Source organism: Epargyreus clarus, unplaced genomic scaffold (assembly GCF_041222505.1).
Source record: "Epargyreus clarus isolate Ecla_fem2 unplaced genomic scaffold, WU_Ecla_fem_2.2 ptg000021l, whole genome shotgun sequence".
Taxonomy (NCBI): domain Eukaryota; kingdom Metazoa; phylum Arthropoda; class Insecta; order Lepidoptera; family Hesperiidae; genus Epargyreus; species Epargyreus clarus.
In genome coordinates this window covers 13,222,291-13,242,387 of record NW_027332228.1, presented here as the reverse complement: position 1 = coordinate 13,242,387, position 20,097 = coordinate 13,222,291, and the positions used below count along the sequence as shown (strand labels likewise).

Here is a 20,097-nt window from a genome sequence, read left to right as displayed (position 1 = left end):
CATTCGTTTTTATTAGATTTCTTCAGAAAATACAAAAAGGGAATGGTTCGGTTGACGTAAATTGTATTTTATTTATCATATTAATTCCCGCAAGGGCGGGTTGTTTGTTTAATTTAAAACAAAATATGCGGAGATACCACACGTGGCCTAGATTGTGAGACAAACTCATAACAAATGTGTGATAGTACTAGTCGTAAACCCATTACAACACAGCTTTAAACCAATCGCAAATCATTGCTTAATAAAAGCATGGTAAATATATAGGGGATGATGGTTTATTTTAAATCTTAGTACAAACAAACAAAGTTCAAATGATGTGTTCAAACTAAACATGCTACATTTAGCTGAAATAATACTCCGGTTTTAAGAGCTTTTGCATGTTTGAGAAGCTTCAAATAGCACCGTATGTTAACCGCGGATATTATTGTCTATGCTTTGAAAAATGAGTTTTAGTAGTTAAGTTCATATTTGTAACTTTTTACTCTGGCTATTTTTGGTAAAAAAAAATTCGCATCGCTTGCAAGTATAATGAGTACTGAATTAGTTTTAGCTAAAACAATATGTCTAGTAGCAGTGTATATTCGTTTTTAAATTTTGTAGGATGATGGTGAAATTTCGAAGTCAGTTCTTATATTGAGTTTTTTGCGAGATGGACAAATAAATGTTTCACCGTCTTATTTGGGCAGGTATTTAGGAAGTGATAAATTATTTGGAGATCATACGTCATATTAAGCTGGAACCTAGAACTTTTTTGGATAAAAAGTAGGTTATATCTCTATTACTCAAATTTTCTAACGTTATGTAAAAATCTAAATTGTTATAAAGATAAAGACTAATTATTTTAACGTAGTAATCATCTTACCTTAACAGAACTTCGAGACCAGTTAGATGCCCGTTATCTGAAACAGAAAAAAAAAACAAATTCAATTTATATCTTACCGAGCTTTTGCCCGCGGCTTCGCTCGCGTTACGAAGTGTATTATTAACTAAGAAGATTTATACAAACTTTCATCCCCTATTTTATCCCTTTCTTAGTTAATGCCTACATCATAACATCTACCTGCATGCCAAATTTCAGCCCGATCCGTCCAGTGGTTTAGGCTCTGCGTTGATAGATCACTATGTCAGTCAGTCATCCTTGAGTTATATATATTTAGATAGTCAAACAAAATATCTACAGATCACTCTGTACAATACTACATATCCCAACTCTGACTCAACATAACCCATTCAAAGTAAAATCGCTTAAAGAAAATAAAAACAAGGATATAAGATACCTCCGGACCCCCATTCGAGTTCCTGTAATTGACTGACCCTTCCAACCTATCCGGGGTTGCTTGAATACAAATTTGATTGCGACCCACGTTTGTCTCCGCCGAGTTTACGATCGCGATCTTACGTTTACCGACCGTAAACCGGGCTGCGATAGTCGAGAGCGAAATGAACTGAAAGAATATGCCTTTTAATAGTTTTGTTTCAGTGTGTACCGTAAATTTCGAACTCTGTTTTGGTGCAGGTTCGAATCCTAAACAGACTTGCGAAGTCTTGATTTGATAGCGAAAGAAGACGTTCATACACGACACTGCTGCTGCTGTTCATACAAAAATTCTCTATATTTTTTTCAAAGTGTACCTAAAATCTACATTCTTATCTGAAAAGAGTGACCACTTGTTGTTTAATAAAGAGATGATGATGATGATGATAAAAACAAATGATTGTTTTAATTCATCAGACAGAAAAGAAGATTTATTACACTTTCATGTATCACACTGAATTGAATTAAAATAAAAAAGGGACAGGTTGATACGTCGATATTATTTATTTTATGACAATTATATACATTTATCTTAACTTCTATTAAATAAAACGAAACCGTTTAAACGAAAACAGTACTTCAATGTTTATTATTTTTTGTACCAGAATGCCGTTGGTTTTCACAAAAATGTTTGCGCTTATTATGTCCTCAGTAAATGTAAATGAAAACTATTATTACATTGAACAGCACTGAAGAGTTATTACCGGGTAATCGTTGCTCGACAAATATCTGGCCGGGTAAAGGCGGGAATACTAATTACCCGTTGCAAATTTAATGACGCGGCTATTCTCTCTGCTCCTTTAGATGCGGTTGACTGGCTAATTAACTACTTTAGGCTACTAGGTAAAGTAATTCTATAGGATACTTACAAAAACACAAAATCCGACTTAAAAATATAGCCATGCCACTCTAACAATTATAGGTATGTTAAAATGTGTCAAAAATGGGCTGTAGTTATTGCCAAAGAAGACGACTTACACACAGATTTTTTTATAATAAAGGAGTAGCAGACGAGCATGCAGTCCACCTGATGGTAAGTAGCTACTACCCCTCATAAAAATCTGTAAACAACTCCAGATAAGATAAGTTTCCTACTTGAAGTCTGCCACAGATGCGCCACTGCTTCTGAGGACTAAGCTGGAATGGCTTGGAGAAATATGTCTCCCTTACCACACCCTTCAAACCAGAACACAGTAGGACTAAGCACTGCTGTTAAAAGGCAGAAATATGTGTGGCGGTGGTGTCACCGGAGTCGAACCACAAAGGATTCTAAGTTCTTTATTAGGCTTTACACTACACCGAAATTTGAAGGTGGTAGAACTCTTTGTGGTTCGACTCCGGCGGAACCACCACCACACCTATTTCTGCCTAATAACAGCAATGTTAGGCGCTGCTGTGTTTTGTTTTGACGGGTGTGGTAACGGAGACATACTTTTCAGAGGCGTTCCAGCTTAGTCCTCAGGGGTAGCGGCGCATCTGTGGCCGACCTCAGGCAGGAATATCCAATTCTATCTGGAGTTGATTACAGATGTCCATGGGCGGCAGTAGCCACTTACCATCAGGTGGACTGCATGCTCGTCTGCTACTCCTATATTATAAAATAAAAACAAATGTGCTTAAATACATAAAATGTTTCACATACCTAAACATCGCTCTATTTAAATAATTATGACTTCCTTCTAAAACGGTATATTATGTTATAAAGAAAATTAAAAACCCGACTGCAGAAAACCACATCAATTCATAGTACATACACATTATAATAACGCCGTATTTAGACTTGTTAACAACCTTATTGACTCAACTTTACGCTCGCAAAACTCATACGTTTTATACCCATTCGCGAGATGCGAAGTAAACTTCTAACTGTACTCGAATAGCATACAATGTTCGGAGCTATAAAACAACTCGAGTCGAAGTAAATTCCACAATGTCTACTAGTCGTTCCTTTTGTAATGGACAAGTTTTGCACGCGGCTTCACCTGTTTTTGTATTTTAACCGACTTCAAAAAAGGAGGTTTCTCAATTCAACTGTATAGCTATATGTTTTTTTATGTTTATTCGTAGATAACTTCGTCGTTTATGACCCGATGATTTCTTTTTTTGTTGGAAAAAGATATTTTAAAGGTGGTCCCATTATAAGGAAATTAGGGTCTGATGATGGCAGACCAGAGAAATCAAGGGGAACTTTCAAAAATTGTAGGGTCGACTAGTACGTCTTTTGATTTTCAACTTTTGATTTTCCCCTTAATATACTATGTAAGTTTCTTTAATAAATTACCTATTCAAACTTTATTCTATTCCTATTCAAACTTTATTTGTATTTGTGAAGGATCCCTAATTATTTTTTGCAAAACGTAATCTTTGTACTTTAACTGCGCGAAAGTCTGTTTAAAATCAGTAATACTTCACCGTAGAAGACAATTAAACAAAAAAATGTGAGCCGTCACGGGACGCCTGGCAGATGTGAAACATCGACATTATTTTGTAAAAGTAATATGCAGAAAAGAACATATTGTGATAGGAACTAAATATATCATAATGATAAAATAAAATATTACGATTGCGCATGGCGACGCGTCGGCACACCGTACACACTACTGCATATAGACTGTATATATATACCATGTATATACATACCACGGCATGCGTCGCCACGCCAGAAATCGCTTTTACGTGCGGCTATAGATGTTTCACATCAAAAAATATTAAAATAAAACCATTACTATTACCTACTACCTCTCAGACACTTCATTTCCCATCGTAATATACGTAAACGTGGACATACTCGAACCAAACCCAACTAAGCGCAAACTCGCCCCCAGTTATCTCGTTACTCTTATCCCAGTAAAAACGATAACGGTTTATATCTCACTATACTCTCTATACTGATACTGCTACCATTACTACTATTATTGAAAATCATTAGTTTAGATTTAACTACCTGACCCGGCAAACTTTGTACCGCCTCAAAATCTATTTTTCAAATATATTTCATATATATAGCCATGTTACTCGTGGATAATTTAGCTTTCGAATGGTGAAAGAATTTTTAAAATCGGTCCAGTAATTTTTGAGCCTATGCATTACAATCAAACAAACAAACAAAGCTTTCCTCTAGTTACGTGTAAGCGACAGCCCTACACGTTAAGGCTGCATCGCGCCAGCCCTACACCGTTCTCACGCTGCATCGTGCTTGCGCTGCATCGGGCCTTCGCGGAACGGCCAACGCTGACGAGGCGCGCAGGTGGCCGTCCCACGCGCGGGTGGCCGTCCCACGTACAGGTGGCCGTCCACCATGGAATCAGTTCACCTCCATCGCGGAAAGTGACTCGACCTATCCCATCAATTTATTTTTTTAATTTCATTTTTGTTAAAACTTGTGTAAAATGTGTGTTAAATTTAAATAAAAATTTAATTTGTTCGCGAAATAGACTGCAATTATTTCCTCGACGCCCAGCTCCCATAACTGGCGCAGTCGAAAGTTCCCGGTTTGTGCGTGTTTCGGACTATCGCAATTAAACGAGGAACCCATAAGTGGCGCAGAACCCATAACTGGCGCAGTCGAAAGTTCCCGGTTTGTGCGTGTTTCGGACTATCGCAATTAAACGAGGAACCCATAAGTGGCGCAGAACCCATAACTGGCGCAATCGAAAGTTCCCGGTTTGCGCGTGTTTCGGACTATCGCTATTAAACGGGAAACCGAACCATTGAACGAGATCCGGACGTCGGGGAACCCTGCTCAGCTCGCTACATCCAAAAATCGATGTGCAAATACGAGATGAAGCTACTTCTGTGGGTAATAAGTAGATATTAAGTATGTACCTATTGGTTGCAGCTCCTATACAATATATGTCCTTCCTATCCCTATAAATATAATTTTATTGAAAATTTGAGTGAACAGTGACATAAAATCTTTCAAGATTTTTTTTATTACGAGCAAATAAGGGTAGTTCACCCAGTTCTCGTCAGGAAATTCGTAGATCTATACGAGACCGTAATCGTAATTTAGATTTATTTGTCATAGAAGAATCATTAAATATGACAGAAAATTCAATGCCAAGTGTAAGTGGAACGGCAATTTCTGCTTCTTTGTCAGACAAAACCGATAAAATTTTTAATGCTTTAAGATTAGTCCCTGAGTTTGATGGAAATTCAAATGTTTTAATTAGATTTTTAAACATATGTGATCAAATTGTATTAGCATATGTCGATCCGGCATCTGGAAATGAGTTAAATAATTATGCAGTGATAAATGGAATTTTAAATAAAATTAAGGGACCCGCGGCTAGAACCTTAGCTACGAATGGCATCCCATCGGATTGGAATGGAATCCGCGCAGCTCTTATTAATACCTTTTCAGATCATCGTGATGAATCTTCATTGTATAGCGATTTATCTATGTTATCTCAAGGTAATGACACACCCCACATTTTTTATGAACGAATTCAGAATTTACTCGGTACAATAATGACATATGTTGAGTTACATGATGATATTTCCACTACCGTTGAAGCTAAACGGACCTTATATAAAAAATTAGCTTTACAGACTTTCCTTAAAGGCTTACGTGAACCATTAGGCTCACGCATACGTTGTATGAGGCCTCCAACGCTTGAAAAGGCCTTGGAGTTTGCTCAGGAGGAATTAAATATTATTTACATGCAAAATAGAAATTCTTATTCACGAAAACTTACACAACAGACACCATCATTCAGAACTAACAATTTTAATCCTTTCTTTAATAAGCAAATTAGCCAGCAGTCACGCATGAATAATTCTCAGATGTTGCCACACTTAAATAAGCCTTATCAAGGTCCATCAAAAACCCAGCAAATGTTTAGGGCTCTACCACGATCGAATATGAGCACTGGTTTTAGGATACCACTTAGGGAAACTCACCCCACACAGCACCAACGCCAGGTCAGTAATCAAATGCACGGACAGCCTATGAGTGGCATTAGCCACCCCAAAGCCCGTACATTGCCACCGACTTCAATGAAACCTGACTGGAGCCGACAAGGTCAGTACCGTTCTCCAAATTATTACCAAGAAATTAATACTAATGAGTATGATAACTGTGATGACATTGACCATAACTTCGTCGATAACTATGACATGAGCTATGACACCCCATCTAACGTAGTTGAACACTTAGTGGGAAACGGTTACATAAATGACCAACAATTTATTGAACAGACTGACGAACAAACGGACGAAAATTTTTTGTCAGCTCAAATTTCAAGTGTCCCAAGATAGAATTAAATTTACAAAATAAAAGACAGCTTCCATACATTCAAATTCATAACCCACCTCTGAAATTATTAATAGATACAGGAGCAAATCAATCCTTTATCAATCCAGAAGCTATAGAAAGATACTATTCGGATTTACCATTATATTACGACCCTTTTATTGTGACAAATATTCATGCTTCTACTAGAAATGACTATTCCATAGAAATACCATGTTTTTCTGAAATTAATGACAATAACCCCGTAAAGCTTTACATTTATAGGTTTCACAATTATTTCGACGGTTTAATAGGTTGTGATTTATTAGAGCAGTGGCAAGCAAAAATTGATTTAGGCTCTCGCATACTTAACACACAGTTTGCAAAAAATAAAATCCATATGTTTGAATCTGGCAGTGTAAATTTAATAGAGGTGATAATACCAGCACAATCTAGCAAAATTATTAAAGTGCCAACTACTATAGCTAACGGTGAAATTATTATAGATAGACAAACCATTTGTGAATGTAGTATTGGTGATTGTTTGACTATTTCTGAAAATAGCCAAGCCTATGTAGAAGTTTCTAACCCTTCTAAAAATGATGTGATTTTCACATTGATCCAACCAATTTCTGCAAGTTTATTCAGTGAACAATCAGTTTCGGCCTATGATTTTTGTAATAAAAATAAAAATTTAGATCGCACTCAAAAAATTTTATCCAGATTACGAACTGATCATTTAAATAAGGAAGAAAGTGCAAATTTATTTGCCTTATGCAAAAAATATGCCGATGTTTTTTATGTAGAAAACGAGCCACTTACATTCACCAATAATATCAAACATCGTATAAAAACTACCGATGAATTTCCTGTTCATTGTAAGACATATAAATACCCTCATGTGCATAGAAATGAAGTACGGGCTCAAATAAAAAGTATGATTGATCAGGGAATTATCAGACCATCTAGTTCTGCGTGGAGTGCACCCATCTGGATTGTACCCAAAAAGGCAGATGCTTCGGGTAAGACTAAGTGGAGACTTGTGGTTGATTTTAGACGACTGAATGAAAAGACTATTGATGACAAATACCCCATCCCTAATATTAACGACATACTTGACAAATTAGGTAAATGCCAATACTTTTCGACTTTGGACCTAGCTAGTGGTTTTTATCAAGTGGAGACTCACCCTGATGACATACATAAAACTGCATTTAGTGTTGACTTTGCTCCCGGACACTTTGAATTTTTAAGAATGCCCATGGGTCTTAAAAATGCCCCATCAACCTTTCAGAGAGTCATAGACAACGTTTTACAAGGCTTACAGAATGAAATTTGCGTAGTTTACTTAGACGATATACTTGTATTTTCCACCTCACTACAAGAACATATAGTTAATTTACGTAAAGTTTTTGACCGACTTCGTCAATCCAATTTTAAGATTCAAATGGACAAATCCGAGTTTCTGAAACATGAAACACCGTATTTGGGACATATTATAACATCTGACGGAGTAAAGCCAAACCCTGACAAAATTAGTGCTATTTCAAAGTATCCAATTCCCAAAACTACAATACAAATTAAAGGATTTTTAGGCTTGCTAGGTTATTACAGACGTTTCATACCTAACTTTGCAAGACTGACCAAACCACTAACTAGCTGTTTAAAAAAAGGTGCAAAAATAACCTTGTCTGAAGAATACATTGAATGTTTTAATCACTGTAAAACACTACTGACAAACGATCCGATATTACAATACCCTGATTTCACTAAGGAGTTTAATTTGACCACAGACGCATCAAACTTTGCACTTGGAGCTATTTTATCACAAGGACCTATAGGTAGTGACCGACCAGTAGCGTACGCATCCAGGACTCTTAATGACAGTGAATTAAATTATTCTACAATTGAAAAAGAATTGCTAGCAATTGTGTGGGCGACTAAATATTTTAGAGCATATCTGTGTGGCCGAAAGTTTAAAATCTTTACAGACCATAAGCCCTTGCAATGGCTCATGAACTTAAAAGAATCGAATTGTAGGTTGACAAGATGGAAATTAAAATTAGCCGAATATGACTTTACAGTAATTTACAAAAAAGGGAGACTTAATATTAATGCAGACGCTCTTTCTAGAGTTGAAATTCATAATGAAGATTTAAACTCAATAGCTGTTAATATCTCAACTTGTTCATCATCAACTGTTACCGCTCCAGATGATAGACCCTTTATAAGCCAATCGTCGACTGACACAGCACCAAACATAGAACCCTTAAGTAGTCCATGTTCCACAGTAACAGCAAACTCTCGTTTTTCTATTACTGACGAATTAATACCTGCGAATGACGTTGAAACTGTCAGATCACGTAGTGAAACCATGCATACCAGTAATGAAGATCCTGTACTTGAAATACCTATTGTCAATGACCCTTTGAATAAATATCATAAACAGTTAATTCTTAATATTTGTGAGCATCCATCTAACCGTAAACCAAAAGTCACAACACCTTTCAACACGTATGAAAAAGTAGTTACAGATATTTCAGCTAATAATTTTCAACAAGATTTAATAAATACAGTAAAAAATTTCATCGACCCAAAGATTCTAACTGCTCTTCTTGTAAATCCGCCTGAAAAAATGCTTACAGTTGTACCAATTTTGCAAGAATTCTTTAAAAATTCATCAATAAGATTAGTCCTAGTTAAGCATGAATTAGAAAATGTCAGCAGCTATTTTGAGCAACAAGATATTATACGCAAGTATCACGAAGGTAAAACGAACCATCGTGGTATCACAGAAACTTATTTATCCCTTTATCATAGATACTTTTGGCCTAAGTTAAAAGAATCTATAAGTAAATTTATAAATTCATGTACTACATGTAGTAGAGCTAAATACGACCGTCATCCAATTCGTCCAGAATTTAAAATTGTGCCACCTCCTAGTAAACCTTTTGAAATGGTACATGCAGATGTATTAACAATTAATCAAGAAAAGTACTTAACTGTAATAGACGCATTTTCTAAATACGCTCAAATATACAAAATATCTGATTGTACAGCCCCAAATATAGTAAAAGCTTTTCTTACCTTGTGCACTCATCATGGATTTCCAATTAATTTAACTACTGACCAAGGAACAGAATTTACTAATCAGGTATTTAGAGAATTTCTTCTGTTACATAATGTACACCATCACACTACTGCACCTTATTCTCCTAATGAAAACGGAATGATTGAACGTCTTCATAGCACCATACTCGAACACTTAAGGTTATTAAAACTACAGTATAAAAATGAATCCACTTCTACTTTAATGAATTATGCTATAATTGCCTACAATAGTTCCGTACATAGTTTAACAAAATGCAGACCCTTTGACTTAATATCTGGACATTTCGATCCGCGTGACCCTACTGACTTAAACTTAAATGAACGACTAATGCAACAATACATTCAAGACCATCGTCATAAAATGGATTTAGTATATAAAATTATTCACGACATTTCACAGACTGAACGTAACACACTTATGTCTCAACAGAATGCACGTAGAGAACCACAGATAGATTATGAAGAAGGACAAGAAGTTTACATTAGGAACCCGGTAGCTACAAGACAAAAAATTGCACCGCGTTACATACATGATAGAGTTATTTCAAACTTACCTGTACATATATACACTTCAAAGAAGCGCACACCCGTAGCTAAAAATAGACTGAAACGTAAACGCAAAACGTCTGGATTGTTACAGATGTCTGGTGATCCTGATACACCTGGCCCAAGCACAAGACATTCGACTTGACAGTTTAAATGATGGTCCTGGCATTCTTCCTTTCAAACTCGGACCTGCAAAAATAACCTCACATTATCACACCTTTTTACATGATATTAATTTTGATGAAATTCAGAAGCAATTAGATTTGACTAAAACTCAGTTAACTGATGTCACAAATAACTTAACTACTAGAGGCTTCGCTCTTTTTAAATATCAAATCATACACTTGTCTGACAAAATTAAGGAAATAAATTCTCAATTAGATACTTTTCTGCCAACAAAAAGAACCAAGCGTGGTTTAATCAATCCATTGGGATCCATAATTAAAAGTATTACGGGAAACCTCGATTATAATGATGCTTTACAGTATGAGCAAATGTTTCATATCTTACAGAAGAATGATGTAGATTTAGCTAATAGTTTAAATAATCACATAAGTTTATATAAGCAGATGTCTTTCCATCAAACAGAAATATTAAGTAATTTAAGTAGCAATCAAGTTAAGTTAGAAAAAGCTTTGACACGCTATATTAATACTACAAGTAATAATACTATACAGCTTACCCGTTATGTCCAATTGTCGCAAATATTAACACTTATAGCTGAAAATATTCAAGATTTGCGATTAGAGATAGATAGAATAGAAAATATTTTAGCGTTTAGCCGTACAAGTACCGTACATCATTCTGTTTTAAGTACTAGTAATGTAATTGATATGTTAAGCAGATTGAAAGATATATATAACCAAGATCAGATTATTAATTTAGTTGATGCTCGACTCTACTATGATTTAATTAGGTTAGGATGTTATTTCGTAGACAATAAACTCATTATTGTTCTTAAATTTCCCATTGTATCTCCATCAACTTATGACCTTTACCGTTTGTGTCCAGTTCCTAATAAGCACCATGAAGTTATAATTCCCCCATCTCCTTTTGTTGCAACCAACTCCAAGGAATATGCATACATGGAGGCAGAATGCCCGAAGGTCGACACCATATTCATATGCAAGCAACAAATGAGCTATCAAACCAGAACATCTCAGGACTGCATCAGCACACTAATTCATTTACAGAAAATAGATGAAACGTGTCACCCCACGCCTATTTTTCTGTCTCAGGAGGCTCTACTGGAGCTTGACGATCAACACTATATACTATCTTTTCAAACCCCCACGAAAGTACAAACGCTATGTGGACAGGAACGCCATCAAATCATCGAGGGTAGTTTCCTTGCTACTATACCGAGAACCTGCAGCATCAGAACAACAGAATTCACTATCACCAACGTCAACGATAAACTCCGTGGACAGCATTTCGAAATACTTACATTCACAAATTCTGAATTATTAGCCTTGTCATCTTCAAGGAATCGAAAAGCTCATTTCAACATAACTGCAATAGATCTTAATAAACTACATGTCATTGAAGACCAAATATCAATGGAAACTTCACCAAAAGTAACCGACGCCACTTCGATGAGTACTTACCATACTACTCTTCCTCTGTACCTGTTAATCCTACTGGGTACAATTGCTCTCGCTATTGCGTACATAAGGCGATACCGGCGAAATAGAAAATCAGAAGACATATCAAAATCGAATGTTGAAATATCTCTTCAACCGTGTGCAACCTCAAGTGAGCATCACTCGTCGACAGCTACACGAGAGGACAAGAAGGCCGCAATATTTGCACTAAACGTAGGCAAATAGTTGCTCAGCTGGGGCGGGAGAAGTTACGTGTAAGCGACAGCCCTACACGTTAAGGCTGCATCGCGCCAGCCCTACACCGTTCTCACGCTGCATCGTGCTTGCGCTGCATCGGGCCTTCGCGGAACGGCCAACGCTGACGAGGCGCGCAGGTGGCCGTCCCACGCGCGGGTGGCCGTCCCACGTACAGGTGGCCGTCCACCATGGAATCAGTTCACCTCCATCGCGGAAAGTGACTCGACCTATCCCATCAATTTATTTTTTTAATTTCATTTTTGTTAAAACTTGTGTAAAATTTGTGTTAAATTTAAATAAAAATTTAATTTGTTCGCGAAATAGACTGCAATTATTTCCTCGACGCCCAGCTCCCATAACTCTTTTTATAATATTAGTATAGATAAACACAAACATACACTTTAACTTTCTTCATAGTAAAACGTGGACATACTCGAACCAAACCCAAGTAAACGCAAACTTGCCCCCAGTTATCTCGTTACTCTTATCCCAGTAAAAACTTTACACGCCGTACAACTGGTTTCCTTAAGAGTTTTAATTGAAGGATTTTTCCCGAGATTTCGCGACCATTCAACTTTTTTAGATAACAAACTTGTTAACTGTAAGAGCGGAGAGTCGAGTTGATTTATTTCGGTATTGCATTTTCAGGGGATTTATGTGCAATTAAATAATTGTTTTACATGGGTCGACCGTTTTATTGTAAGGCGGTGGTACTGTTCGTGATTCGACCACTGCCATGACTACTTCTTTAATATTGATATGGTTTCATAAGGTATTGTTAGGTTAGCTAAATACGAATTAATTTTAGACAGAAGGTCCCTTAGTAGGGACTGAATAAATTAACTGACTTGCTAATACATGGATCTCACAACTTTTTACGATAGAAAAACTAAGTTATGAGACTTGCTTTTTTATGTTATGTTTTTGATGGCATTACATTGTTACGGAGTAAAATATTTATATTTTTATTGCGTAAAGGTTGCTAGGATCGTATAAGCTAAATTCTTTGAGTATTTAGTAGTCCTGAGTCCTTAAGTGTTTTCTAATTTGTTTTTAGATACTTTCGCAGTTGACAAATATGATATCGTCTTATAATATGAAATGTTATGTTGAGTAAACTAAAATTTGATTAATTTTAATGTTCACAACTTTCAATGCGGCCAATCAAATTAACCTTGTATTATGAAAACCACTGCACAAATGTAATTAACTGTCACTTTTCACAAACTTGAACGTTAGCCTTTACCACGCCTTCCTTAATCCGACGTAGGGCCTCCGCCCACGTAGGCCGAATAATACGGCTCGTAGCAACTTTGTCAGTTCCATTAACGTATCGTGTGCAGCCGTCCTTAACCATGATCCCTCAGTGGGCGCGTAAATACGGCCGTAAATATTTTATAACACTTTGAAATAAGATGGGTTGTAAAAACATGAATGTAGCCGGCGTTTCGTTTTATGTTCATGAATTTTGTGAATTTTTAATACTATGACCCTTGGAAAGGATATTTTCAAGAATGCAAAACATTTTCCAATGGCGAGATATAATATTCTGTTTCACCTAAAATTCATATCATAAATCGGATTTTAGTAAAATATATTGCACGCCTCATAAGCGAAGCGTTGAGGTTGTGCTCTACTCTCGACATTTCAAAAAGCAGTTTTCTCGAAACTGAAATTGATTTTTTGTTATTTATATTGCACTTATAGGTTAATTTGAGTGCACTAATATCAAGTCAAATAATTTATCAGGCACATAAAATATATTTTAATAACAATTTTTTTGTTTAACATAGTAAATAATAATATTAAACATAATCTTTTCTGGACGTCCGTGTATGGACGGGTTTATGTGGCATCAAAATTGGTCGAAAAAATGATCGTATCGGAATAATTTTTTTTTTAATTATCTAAAGTAACACACGAAATAATTTCTTAGTCAATATGAGCGTTTAATTCACTGTCATTAAATTATTATTTATAAAAAACTAATACAACAACAATAAAAAAAAAGTTGCTAAACTTCTTTAAAATCATTTTTTTTATTTGTTTATTGAATAGAAATAAATAATAAAAAATTTAAAAAAAAAAGTCAAATGTAAATTCTTAAGTTGTAACCTCGTGAATATAACTCCATCTGATATCTATAAATGGTACTTTTTTACAAGACACTGTAAAGTTACATTGACTATTGAGGTGTTTTTCTATTTCTACATTATTTATATAATATACACTTTTACAAATAATCAATTTCATTGTAAAAAAAAAATGAGATTATGAGGCGTGCACTTTTGGATTTTCCAAACTTTATTTTTAAAGTGTACTAAAAGTTAGTGAAGTGCCTATTTATACAGTTTAGCGTGTATCGATGTTTTTTTTTTAAATCTTTTTTGGTTCTTTATGGAGTGTATAGGTACACCTTTACATCAGGCGTTGGCACTGTTCCAATCGTTCTAATACCAGTAGACTCCGGTATTTTTCTCTTTTCAAATCATTATTCATCACGGCGACAAATCTTGGTTGGTATGGTTACTACCTCAGAACCTTTGTTTCCCATCCACAAATTAGTACAATTATAATACATAGAATATATTCTAATACAGCTAAATGATCAAAACTAAAGATGGAGATGAAGACCTATTATTATGGAGGTTCGAATTCCCAGTAATTATGTTTATATCTTATTTTTAATGCTTTAGTTATTACTTATCATTAGCTTTACAAAAAGAACCTTGGGAAAAATCTTATAAGACACAGAGTGTTGTGTTTTTACAATGCTCCCAAAGTCTGTTCTTCATTTGGTCAGCGTGGGGGACTGAAAGTCCTATTTCTGAGTGGGTACATCTTTTTCCTAAGTAGATGAAAATCAACAACTTTTATAACACGTAACTCAATGCAATACAAATCAAGAGTATGTAAAACTACAGACTGTTAGTAAGGTATGCAACTAAAATAATCTTCCAGGAGTAACACGATGCAATCACAGAGTAATTACGTAGAGGTTGAAACAGACGGTAATTTCGGTACTTTAACGGCGTATGGAGACGCAAATTGTTTGCCTCTGAACTGCACGGCGACATTGTCTGCCGACACGCTTTGTGTACGTGTGTTCTTATGTATAATGTGTTCTTACGTGTAATGACAGCTTGTGTAATGAATTTTGTTCATAAGTACACGAATTCTCTGAGCATGATATAGGAGTCTACAAAAAGGTGCTCGCAACTCGGAAGGCTCTTAGCGACTTCTACGGTATAACCATTTATGACAAATTTGCCAGTATCATAAATTTTCTGACTACAACCCTTTTTTATCCGACCGTGGAGGGTAATGTTTTCTTTTCATAGCGTGTGTATGTATGTACATTGTCCATATGTAGAGCTCGATCTACAACTTAAATGGATTTTAACATGTAAGGTGTCGTTTGATTGATCTAAATTGTTAGAGATATAAGCAACTAATCGTAACATTTAAAACGGGTGACAATTAGTGACAATCCAAAGGTCCATCCAATCCAAAGGTGACATTAGTGACATCGAGCGGCCTGCAAGGTCTTTTACTGTCATTAATTAAAAGTACTTAAAAATTCACATATCGATACCTTAATTCGCAAATCAGCCAACTCCACTTTTTGTCAAAATGTTTTTTTTTATTTGTTTTCATTTTTTTCAACGCCATTTACTATCAAAATAAATAAAAAAACGTTTTGACAAAAAAGTGGAGTTGGCTGATTTGCGAATTAAGGTATCGATATAGGAGTTCGTTAAAATATCCACGAAACATTACTCGCACAATTCTACCCACCACTACCACCACCACTACCACCACTACCCACTAACTACCCACACACGGTAACAATCTTAATAAAACAAAATTAACACATGCAAAATACATAGCTATAAGCTGTACCGTCTATGAATAAGCTAGACAGTCATTTCGGCTCTTTAACTGCGTATGGAGGTTAAATTATTTGCCACCGAGTTCCACGCCAGTGACTTCCGGTCGCAGACACTGCATACAAACGTTCTCTTAGCTCGAATAGGCACTAAGTTCGTACGGCACTAAGCTGGAATAGGCTCTCAAGCTATGCGTTCGAACTTAGACGAGTAAAATACATAGATAGATCACTCCTAACAAGAAAGTGTTACTAGTTTTGAAGATTGAAATTGTTGCGTAAATAAAGTTTTGCCACGTCTCCGTGCTTAAATGTCCCTAAACTGTTTAAAATACTTAAATATTTATATTTTTTAAACACTTATTAGGGCGAGCGAAGCGAGTCCTCTATAATTCGAAAATCTTGCAAGCTTTCCATCCCTTTTTTGAAAAAACTACAGGGCTTATAAATTTGAAACTTAACATAGTTACTTAAGGTCATGTCAAGATTGGACCAACACGATTGAAATAAGGTTTTGTACACAAAAAAAAAAACACTTTTTTATCAAATTTAAATTTAGTGTAACATTGATGGCTGTATGACTTGGATTATTTTTGTTTAAATAATGGCAGAATAAAAAAAAACGTCATGATAAATGCAGACATTTATGACATAATTATGTCAATCAAAAATATGAAAATGCTAACGTGGCAGCGTTTCACCGAGGTTTCACCGGTGTATTTTAAAAGCGTTTTGTTTCAAGTTTTTCTTTGTTTTATAATATAGGAGTAGCCGACGAGCATACAGTCCATATGATGGTAAGTGGCTACTGCCGCCCATGGACATCTGTAATTAACAGAGGTCGGCCACAGAAGCGCCGCTCCCCTGAGGACTAAACTGGAACGTCTCAGATAAGTTTTTTTTTAATAATATATGAGTAGCAGACGAGCATGCAGTCCACCTGTAGTAAGTGGCTACAGCCGTCCATGGACATCTGCAATCAAACCCAGATAGGATTACATATTCTGGTCTAAGATCCGAAGCTAAATCGAACTGGACCGAGCTGATAATAGAATGAAACTCATTTTATAATGAAATTAGTAAATTGGGTAATACATTAAAAATGGGTTTGCTAAAAAAATCCTGGACAGGATAATTTTAATTATTTTTTGAAAAATTAAAATTTAATTGAAAATTAAATTTTGCAACATCAAGATAATAAGAAAATTCTATTCTGAGTGAATGTTAAAAACATACAGAATGTGCAGGCTTTGGGTTGCCTATTATTTACGTGGACGAACTACTGGGTTGTCAGGTATAAACAGGTATTTCGCTGGCAACTACTTTTACTCATGATGATAATAGATAAAATTTTATATCAGTAGAAGCGCTGTTTTATTGTGAACACGTTGATATAGGGTTGTCTGCAAAATGAAAATTAATTTTTCAAAAAATAATTAAAATTATCCTGTCCAGGATTTTTTTAGCAAACCCATTTTTAATGTATTACCCAATGTACTAATTTCGTTATAAAATGAGTTTCATTCTATTATCAGCTCGGTCCAGTTCGATTTAGCTTCGGATCTTCTACTATTCCTACCTGAGGTCGGCCACAGATGCGCAGTTACCCCTGGACTAAACTGGACTAAGCTGGAACGCCTCGAAAAACCATGTTTCCCTTACCACACTTTTCGAACCAGAACACAGCGCTGCTGTTATGAGGCAGAACTAGGTGTGGCGGTGCCGCCGCCGGAGTCGAACCACATAGGGTTCTACCACCTTAATTTAAACTATCCGTCCGATTTATTTAGTGTCAAAGAAAAAGTTAATCTATTTACAATATGCGTACCGAAAATGTATCTAATTAATTACTATTAATCCATTAATATCTATACAATTTACGTATCATCGTATGGTAGGTACATCAATATAGCTCTGACAACTAAGTATAGTATAGCCATATCTTTATGAATTGTATTCTCCAGGTTATACTGGTGTACTTATAGACTGTAATACTGTAAAGTTTCATTCAAATCCGATTAATATAAGGCACAAACATCCATCCATACTCACAAACTTTCGCCTTTATAATATTCGTTGGATATTATAAATGTTTTGACGCAGTGCAGTTTCAAAACTCCACATATCCGATTAATCTAAGTTTTTGTTTACAGTGGGAAATTATAAAACGATCAAATAAAAAAAAACTTAGCGACTGATAATGACATACTGTTTTAATAACTTGTGCGACTACATTCCTAAGTGAACGACTACATTACTAAGTGAGCGACTGGAAATATACAGAGGCAACTTTAGTATTAAGATAGATTAGGTTGGAACATATAAGACAATATAAAACGAAGCGAGCAGGGCGCGACAGCGCCCAGCGAGCGGGTGGGCCCAATCTGTATGAATTCAGACCTTACCTTTATTCATGATCAATGACATGAGCACACAATATTCTACTTATAATAGTATTTTTCAAAGTGATTTTTGTATTCGAAACACTTCATTTAAAATAAAATGCTGCTCAGTATTAAAAAAAAAACATTAGCTAAATATTGAATAAAACGCAGGACGTAATGTTTACACTTAGAAAAATATTAGGTCGCTCAAATTAATGTTTGTAAGTTGCTGTTCTGTTGATTTCTCGTCACTCGCAGCCAGTTGCTCCCTTAGTAATACTATAACCAAAATTCATTATTTTTGTCATTCAAAACTTTTATTTGCAGTCACTCGTTTAAATACTACCCGTTTAGAATCCATCCGCAAATTTCATTTCCATCGTCAAAAACTACTTTGTTTGTGACAAAAAGCCCAGTGACAAATTTACAATTTAGCGACTATCACATTGTGTTTTACGGAAATTCGTTCCTGTATTGTATAGAATTGGTTATGTTAGGTAGAAACATAAAAGAAAATACAAAACTAATTGAGCAGGCCACACACATAATTCATTAATTTAATTCATAAATTTAATAGTTAATTTAACAATTGATAAAAAAATTATTTAATAGAATTAATTAGTAGCTCATTCGCAGCTTTACGGAATGTATCCCTCGGAGCTTTAGTAAATTAAAGAAGTCGTGGTGAATTCAACATTCACTGATAAATGACCCAAATCGACATGAAGAGAATAATAAAGGTCATTCACCATCTTGTTGATTGGTAAACAGACCCCAGATTAGCTTATAATGTACTGCGTTTCAGACACCCACAATAGCTTATACCTATATATACTTAAAAAATATTTTTTGCAAATCAGACGCAATAATTTTATAAGTATGGCGGAGTTTAAATTCAAGAGTAAAAAGATAGCAAGGATAAATCGCAAAAAAATTACAATCCCAAAAAATGGATCTAATATAAGTTATCCACCACAAGCATTTAAAGTGGTTCTGGTTCTGGATCAAAGGTAGCTTTGCTCTTCATAGGTCTTCTGACGAAAGGTAGATTTAATAATTTATTGTTAATTAATAAGTGACCACATCATCCTTGATATAGGATCTTAAACTGAATATACCATTCACGATACGCGAGCCCTTATAAAGCTGCGCTTTTTGCTAGTTTATTTATTACGTAAATTATGTAGTATTCGTTATTTATCTAAAATGTCTTTTATTTTTCAAGAATTTGAAAAAAAGTAAGTGACAAATCAGTCTTTTGTGCTCTCATCCAATTTTAAAGCGATGAAGTATCTTTCTATTTTACTTATCGAAGCGTTTGAATAAAGAGTACGCATTCGTAGAATGGTTTATATTAAACAGGTTTAGTTAAGCGAGTTTGTATCGGATTATCTTTTACTATAGCAAGGCAACTCGGTCTAGGAAATGATGTAATTAAATTCTAATATATCCCTTCTGGTATTAGATTTACCTTTGATTAAGTCCCTAAAGAGGTGAAGTGGACATTCATGTATATTCAACTGTATAAACTTTGTTACTTAATTATAATTAAATTACTTAATAATAATTATTTTTTATTTATTGCTTATTTAATTAAATTAGCTAGTTAATATATAGTGACAAAAGAGCGATTAGTTTTGTATATGTTTGTTTTCTTCAGATCATTGAGGAAAATAATATAAAAATTCAACAGTATCAAAAAATCTGATGCAAAATGGTTTTCCATCAAAATATACTTCAATACAGAGACGGCGGCTCCTTTAGTATTCAAATGTCCA

At 35.1% G+C, this 20,097-nt stretch overlaps 1 protein-coding gene and 1 long non-coding RNA gene across 2 annotated transcripts in view; one reads left to right on the top strand and one right to left on the bottom strand.

Annotated features, from left to right (window-relative positions):
• Positions 1 to 20,097, bottom strand: part of stan (protocadherin-like wing polarity protein stan) — a 282,028-nt gene that overhangs the window by 128,446 nt on the left and 133,485 nt on the right. The window contains exon 4 of the mRNA XM_073084689.1: positions 863 to 899. The gene's annotated coding sequence lies outside the window, so the exon portion shown is untranslated. The remainder of the gene's footprint in view (positions 1 to 862; positions 900 to 20,097) is intronic.
• On the top strand, positions 4,717 to 12,367 carry LOC140750633 (uncharacterized). Its single transcript, XR_012103234.1, has 2 exons — positions 4,717 to 5,110; positions 10,300 to 12,367. It is a non-coding gene; the product is annotated as an uncharacterized LOC140750633 (long non-coding RNA).